An 8,026-nucleotide genomic window follows, 5' to 3' on the forward strand; every position below is an offset into this window, starting at 1 on the left:
TTATTTTCAACAGGAAGAATTAAACCTCTTATTTTTAGCTCATGTCTGTCCTTACATGTGAATGGGGCACCTCCAAGCACTCAAGTAAGATTTTGTCTGATGTGGATGAAACTTGAGGGAAATAAGTCAGTCAGAGAAAGACAAATACCATATGATTTCACTCATATGTGGAATTTAAGAAAACAGGATCATAGAGGAAGGGAGGGAAAAATAAAATAAGACAAAATCAGAAAGGAGCCAAACCATAAGAGACTCCTAACTCGAGGAAACAAACAAGGTCACTGGAGGGGAGGGGTGAAAGGATGGGGTAACTGGGTGATGAGCATTAAGGAAGGCACATGATGTGATGAGGATTGGGTGTTATATGCAACTGATAAATCACTGAGCCCTACCTCTGAAACTAATAATACACTACATGTTAATTAATTGAATGTAAATCAAATAAAATTTTAAAAAGATATTGTCTGAAATAGGATTTTTGTTTTGTTTTGTTTCTGAAGATTTGGCAGTTAGAAATTTCAAGATTGTAAAGGGTTAAGAAGTGAGGATGGAGAGGTAATGAGGACAAAGAGCTGCAGTGCTTTGCAAGAAGTTTGGTCAGAAAGGAAAATAAAGAAATCGAGCTTCTGCTAGATGGTCAAGTTTGAGACAGAGATCCAACAGAGCTTATTTATTCAGGGCAAGGAGGCAGTACAAAGGACCAGTTTTTGGAACCAGGAGACAGAAGATATGAATGATGGTGCAGTTTTGGAGCAAGTGAGTAGAGAGATGGTAAAGAGGCAGGAGGAGAGACAGAACATAGCCTTCTTCCACATCCAGAGCATGAGAATTAGGAAAGAGAGGATGAGTAGAACATGCAAGTTTGAAGCAAAGAGCAAAGGAAGTTGTATGTATTGACACTTAGCCTTCCTTACAGTCTCTAGGAAAATGAAGACAAAAACATCCATAGTTTAACAAATTTAAGTGAGGGTAGTGTGGTGCCTTTGGCTTAAGAGCCAGAGATGAGAATAGGAGTCCCAGATTGATGTCATAGAGTTGTTGTCACAGTCTCATCAGAGACAGAAACAAGATGATGCTTATGATGTATACCCAGCATAGCACCCAGTAAAGCCTAGATGGTTGGTACCTGCTAATGATTAACATCAGCCAAGGTCAGAAAAGCAAGTGCTAGAGCCCAAACTGGAATCTGCACTCACTGCCCTGTCCTCTGCTCCATGCTACCTTTTGCCATCAAGGTGACCTGGACTCCCTGTTAACTTTTCTGGGTCTCAGTTCATTGCAAAATGAAAGGATTGACTTTATTGATCTAAATCTCTTAATACAGGCAGCCTGGGTGGCTCAGCGGTTTAGCACTGCCTTTGGCCCAGGGCCTGATCCTAGAGACCCGGATAGAGTCCCACGTCAGGCATGGAGCCTGCTTCTCCCTCTGCCTCTCTCTCTCTCCTCTCTGTGTATTCTCATGAATAAATAAATAAAATCTTAAAATAAAAATAAATCTCTTAATCCCTCTGAGTTCATTAGCACTGGGGTAGGAATCCATCATCAAATCATCATCTGGGAACACTGTAAGAAGGCACATGATGAGGCTCATAGTTCTGAGAACAGAGTAAGGCACAAGAAGACCCTGGAACTTGGTACACATTATCTCATTCAGTTCCCGTAGGCACTTGGATTTTTATTATACTCATTTAAGATGAGACTCAGAAATTATGTGACCATCCTAAAGTCACAGAGCTAGTGTGAGAGGGCCAGGATTCAAACCCAGATATGATTCCAGAATTCATGATATTTTCACCACTTCTGTTTCTTATGTAATGTGTCTCTGAGGAAGAAAAAATTCAGTCACATATAAGGTCAAGTAGGGCCAGTAGGTGACATTAAAGGCGAGAAAACACCTGTAATAGGGTAGTGTTTATATTACACGGTCAGAAGAAAAATTGAGAAAGACTTTGAAATTTTTTGGTTATCTTTAGTTTATCCATCTGATTTATGGATAAACACTTTCATGGTATTTGACCAGGCTATCTTACAACTTTGTGGAAATGAAAATTGGCTGTAGAAAACTAAAAGTAATCAAATAATTCCTGCTATAGAAATACAAATTTTGTCCCAAGGAGGTTCAATTGGCTTCCCTCCCCCCATTGTGGAGGAAGTCAGTTCACTTTGCTTTTAATTTGCTTAATGCAAATATATTTCTACATTCTAAAAGGCTTATAATTGTGTCTGCTTTTTGGATTCCTCCTTTGAATCATTTGTAACAACTTTCTGGTTCCCTCAATTAATGAGTTAAGTAAAATCTTTGATGTTTGTTCATTTTATATTTGTATGAAAGTCATGATTTATCCTCTTTTAAAACAATGTATTTTTACCTTTGGTTGTCCCCAGTTTCAAATCGCTCCATAATAAGAGCTACACCCAGCCTCCCCAGGTCATCGTTCATTTCCAGCATCATGGAAAGTAGCCACTCCATGAAGACTTAGGCTGTATGTTTGAAGCTTGTGTCCCTGAGAAGATGGAATACGGAAAGTAAGCCTGGCCCCTGTGGAAGGAAAAGGGAGGTGGATTGAGCCTAATGTGGTGATTGGACGGAGGAGGAAGTGGAGTAGGTATGAAAGCACCCAAGAAAACCATTCAGGTTCCTTGGTTGCAGGTTGGAGAGAGACCACAAGCCTCTCCTGGAAACCCCATGTTCAACTTCACACAGTGCTAGGGAATGTTACTGGGAAGGTGAGAATGGATCTATCTGTGCATATTGAACAGAGGATCTGGAAGTTCCTTTGCACCCTTGGGAAGAAATTCAGAAGTGCTGTGGGGTTGCCACATAAAATACAGGATGCCTAATTAAGCTTTAATTTCAGATAAACAATGAATAACTTTAATTTATTGTTAGTTCCATACTTATACTAAACACTATTTGTTATTTTTCTTTGAGATTTTATTTATTTATTCATGAGAGACACAGAAAGACAGAGGCAGAGACATAGGCAGAGGGAGAAGCAAGCTCCATACAAGGAGCCTGATGTGGGACTTGATCCCAGATCTTGGGATCACACCCTGGGCCAAACGCTCAATGGCTGAGCCACCCAGGTGTCCCTGGTTGTTTACTTTACTTCAAGTTTAACTGGTTGTTCCATATTTTATTTGCTGAGCCTGACAACCTCAGCTGAGAGATCACACTCAATAGTCAGAAGGCCAGAGAATACAACAGAGCATCTCCTCAAGGCAGAGAACAGCAAGGGTCCAGTGGCTTTCCAGAGCCTCTAGACCCAGAGGCTCCTTCCACATGACCATCATGGATATCTAGAAACATATACCCAGACACTGGATTGGGTAGGGACAACTGGAAGCAGAAGTCTGAAAGCCAGAGTGATTGAACAAGATAATCTAAAAGGGATGAGATTTTATTACCTTTAATTACCAGGTTTAAAGTTGTTTCCATTCTTGCAGATTAGGAACTTGTAGGGGAGGAAAATTTTTTTGTTCTATATTTATAGGTTCTTTGGGTTGGTCAATTAATCAATTTGCCATAAGACAGATTAACAGGAGAAAATCAAATTTAGTTATGTTTGGGACCCCATAAAAAATATGACACCAAACAAGTTGATCAGTTGAGGCTTATGTGCCATCCTGACCTAAGGATGGGATAGGGGCCTGGGCTTCAAAAGGGAGGGGGGCAATTCATAGGACAATAAAAAGCAGCTGTTTGGTAATTAGCTATGTGTCCTGCCATACAAATAGTTCTCTCAGATAAAAAGTCATCTCTGGTCATAGCTCTCGTTCTAGGGCAGGCCTGTGTTAAAGAACAAAAATGAATAAATTTGAAGATCTAATTGTCTTTATTAAGTAATTTAAAAATCAGGCAGCATCCTATTTAGCAAGCAGAGAGATGCTCTGAGGAGTTGTACAAAATGGAAGGTTTTTATAGGAAGGAGAGCAGGGTAAGGAAGTTATTAGCAAAAGAAAAGATTGTTTCAGGCAAGGTCACCTGCCAAGGTCACTCTTGGGGGAAAAGCATGGACTCTTACCATGTAGATGAACTCATCTTCCTTTGGGGGATGGAAGGAGCACATGCAACAGATTACCTCATTAGTGCTGACCCCAAAATTCCTGACTGACCAGTGAAAACCACATTTCTGGGGAAAGTTGAAACTCCAATTTAATAGGTATTAAGCTTTATTTTGATTATGTGACCTAGCATTAAGGACTCCATTTTGGACTGGGGCTTTCTTTTTGATGCCCTGTAACTACATTCTTTAATTACAGTTAAGGAAGAGGTAAAAGTTTTCTTGAGTCTCCTGGGTCTTGATTGCCTTCAGCTCAAAATAATTCACATGCCAAAGTGACAATATTTTGGAGTCATGTATTTTGCTTCCTCTCAGATTCCTGGAAAAGATTAATCACATTAGTTATAAAGAAATAAATAAATGTGGGGGAGGAAAAAAATAATTTTCCCTCTACCTTTCTAGGTTCCTATCCAAGACACTACCACCCTCCACCACCATACTGAAAGACAGGTTAACAGAAAAACAAGAAGCTAAATAACATGTATACCTCCTGTATACCTGAGAGACACCAAGGAAAACTGAGTAACTCTCTGAAATGGCCCAAGGGACCACCCAATATACTATCTCCAATTAAAAACAAAAGATGTTGGGGGTAGGAAGGGTTGTGGAGTCAGTTGTGGGAGCTTTCCAGGAAAAGCACAGTAAGAGAGGTTGTGGCTGTTATGTAGATTTAAGTCTCTGCTTTCTTCATTGATAAGAGTTTCTAAAGATTTTGAGTCATCCTTCTTTTTTTGGTAAAGACATCTTTATAAACAGAAATTCCCCTTCTAAATGTAAATGTCTCTTACAAAAATGTAACTTTTACTCTGTTTTCAGAGTTTCTCTTGTGTCTGCAGTTTCTTAAAAATAACCAGCTTAAAATAATCCTATGCCAAAGAGGCATGTTTTGGGGTGACCAATTCCACTCCCCTTTCAGAAGTTATGTTTCGCTTGGAAATACATCTATGTGTTTGACTCCGCTATGCTGATTGAACTGATGTTGGGTATATGAACAATTCCTAACAACAAAGGCCAAGCAGAGCACCTAGTCCCCTATTGAGAGTAGTGTTCAAAGTTCAAGTTACACCCCAAGATGAGGGTCAAATGCCTCATGCCCATCTCTACTTGTATCTGTTAGGATACCCAGAACACATAGGTTTCTCCCACTTCCTATCATGAAATGGTGATGATTTGGTCTCTGGTTTTGTATATCCTTTTCTTTTGCATATGGCACATTCAGAGGACCACAGGGAGCTTTTACAAATGACTAGTGGAGCATTTAAGTTAAATCCAGCAGATCCTCTCTCCAGGAAGGAATTATGCTTAGTACTTCACAAAGCTTTTATGAAGATTAATAAATTGCTGTTTTCAAAGGTGTTTGAGAACTCTGGATAATAATGTCTACATTGCATGCTTTAGAAATTTATGAAGACTTGCATTAATAAGGTATTTATTTTGTACCTAAAAAAACAAATGAGAGCAGCCCTTTCCTTTGGCAGCTACCTGCCACATGTAGCTTTTGAGCACTTAAAATGTGACCAGTATGACTGAGGAGCTGAATTTTAAATTGTATTTAATTTTAATTAATTTAAATTTAAATAGCCATATGTGGCTAACCACTTCTCACGCGAAGCAACACTAGAACAATAAAATAGGAAAATTTAAGATTTAAAGTAAACTCCTAATGGGAATGATAATTATATAATGGCACTTTCTATTATTATAAAAAATTTTAACATCTACATCAGAACTTCCCAAATTAGTTTTGCAAATAACACTTTTCCTACAGGGAATAAAATGTTCCATTAAACAAAATGAAACAGGACTTGTTAGATCCTTCAATGTTAATAGGAAGTGGAATTGGTCACCCCAAAACATATCTCTTTGGCATAGGATTATTTATTCCTGCAGATTGTGCATATCCAGGAATAGGACATTGTATTCAGGCCTTTTCAATGTTTCTCCCAAACTTATTTCCTCCCAGAATCACTTTTGCCCACAAAGTACCTATTCACATCTGAAACTTGTGTTTGAGAAATCTCCTGGAATACAGTTTAAGAAAGCCTGATGTGGAGAAATGGGACACAGCAAAATCACAGTCTTGAATGTACACATATTGCTTTTGAAATGAGCCCATGTCCACACAATGCATTAGGACTTGATACTATTCACTATTTTGGGTTGACACCCTTTTGCTATTGTTGTGCCCAAGATTGCGTACCTAAGAAACCACCAAGGAGCTGACATCGATGCAAGAGCATGAGGGTTTATTTGCAAGCTGGAGCTTGGATCCAAGTTTACCTGACACAGAGGAGCAGGGACTTGGGCTCCGAGGTTAAGAGGCGTAGCAGTTTTATAGGGGCCAGTGGCCAATGGGATTGTAACACACACAGAAAGTTGTATAGACATGTCAGTCCGCAGACAGGTGGCCAATTGAATTACAATTTACTCTATAGTGACCATTTGAACTAGCCTATCACTCTGGTCAGAAGTGGCGCGCAGGTTTGGCGGGGGGCGGGGTTTACATTCTTTGACGGTTAGGGGTTCCACATTCCTATATGAGCCGGTTTCCAGTAAGGTTGTGCTCTGTGGCTTGACTAGGGTGGGGCAGCGCCTTAAGCAATAAGCAGGTCATGTGGGGGTGATACATGAGATGGCAAGTGTAGCACAAAATGGAGTTAGTCCTGCTCTGCTTGTCCAGGGGTAGGGGATTTTTGTTAAATTCCTTGGGTCCCACACTATAACTATGTGTACCTCATTTCTGACCTTCAACTGTGCACCTTATATACTTTAACAACAGCAGCTACAGAACAATTTACAGAACAGTTTACATGACAGCCTAAAACACTTGTTTTTGGACTTTTTTAAAGAATAGGAACACACTTTAAAAATGAATTCTTAGAGAAAGTGCTACAATCTTTACATATAACAGATAAAAAGAGCGTCTCATTACTATAAATGTGTTTTAGACATATATCTTTACATTAATTTGTAAATAGTAAAGTAGTAATATAAATAAATACATTTCTTATTGGGAGCTATGGACATTAATAAGCATCTTACATAACTCTCAGCATGTAACTGGTTTTTGTGTTTTGTTTTGGTTATTGATGTAGTTTTGGAATATAGGTGAGGTTTGCTGGGGTGAGGTCTAGAGTCGACAACCAAGAAATAATTCTTGAGATGTCTTTGGTTCAAAATGTTGGTTTTATTAAAGCATAGGCACAGGACCCATGGACAGAAAGGGCTGCTGCCCAGAACTTGGGTTGGGTGGCTGATTATATATCTGCAGAGTTGGGGTAGGTAAGGAAAAGCGAGGTTTCAAAGGGACTTTCACTTTTTTTTTTAAGATTTTATTTATTTATTCATGAGAGACACAGAGAGAGAGGCAGAGACACAGGCAGAGGGAGAAGCAGGCTCCATGCAGGGGGCCCGATGTGGCACTCGATCCCAGGTTTCCAGGATCACGCCCTGGGCTGAAGACAGCACTAAACCACTGAGCCACCCGGGCTGCCCCCAAAAGGACTTTCATATGCTAAAGAGGACCTACAAGATACTGGAGGCCTTGCCATTGTCGACTTAAAGGTTGTTTTTCCCTCTAGCAAGGTATTAACATTAAGACACTTGGGAACATCCTGAGGAATGTCCCACTTACCCTACCCTGGGGAGGGGAATTCTTTGTCGGGTGTCAGCTTGTGCTTTGTCCTCAGCCAACCCTTGTTCCTCATCAGTTATAAACAAATGTATTTTAAAGACATGACTTACACATACAAGTAATTGTATGTGGTAACAGAACTTTTTATGTATTTCATTTTATTTTTTTAGTAACTGACTTGCAATTACAGGATACTCTACAGCAGACAAAACAGGAAAAATTTCATCTCAAAATTAGTTTATGTAAATTGAGATTTCCACTTCCAGTCAATATGCAGTAAAAGGGACCAGATTTATTCTTCCTACACAACTAAAAACACAGACAGAAT

This window comes from Canis lupus, chromosome 7 (assembly GCF_011100685.1).
Source record: "Canis lupus familiaris isolate Mischka breed German Shepherd chromosome 7, alternate assembly UU_Cfam_GSD_1.0, whole genome shotgun sequence".
NCBI classification, from domain to species: Eukaryota; Metazoa; Chordata; class Mammalia; order Carnivora; family Canidae; genus Canis; species Canis lupus.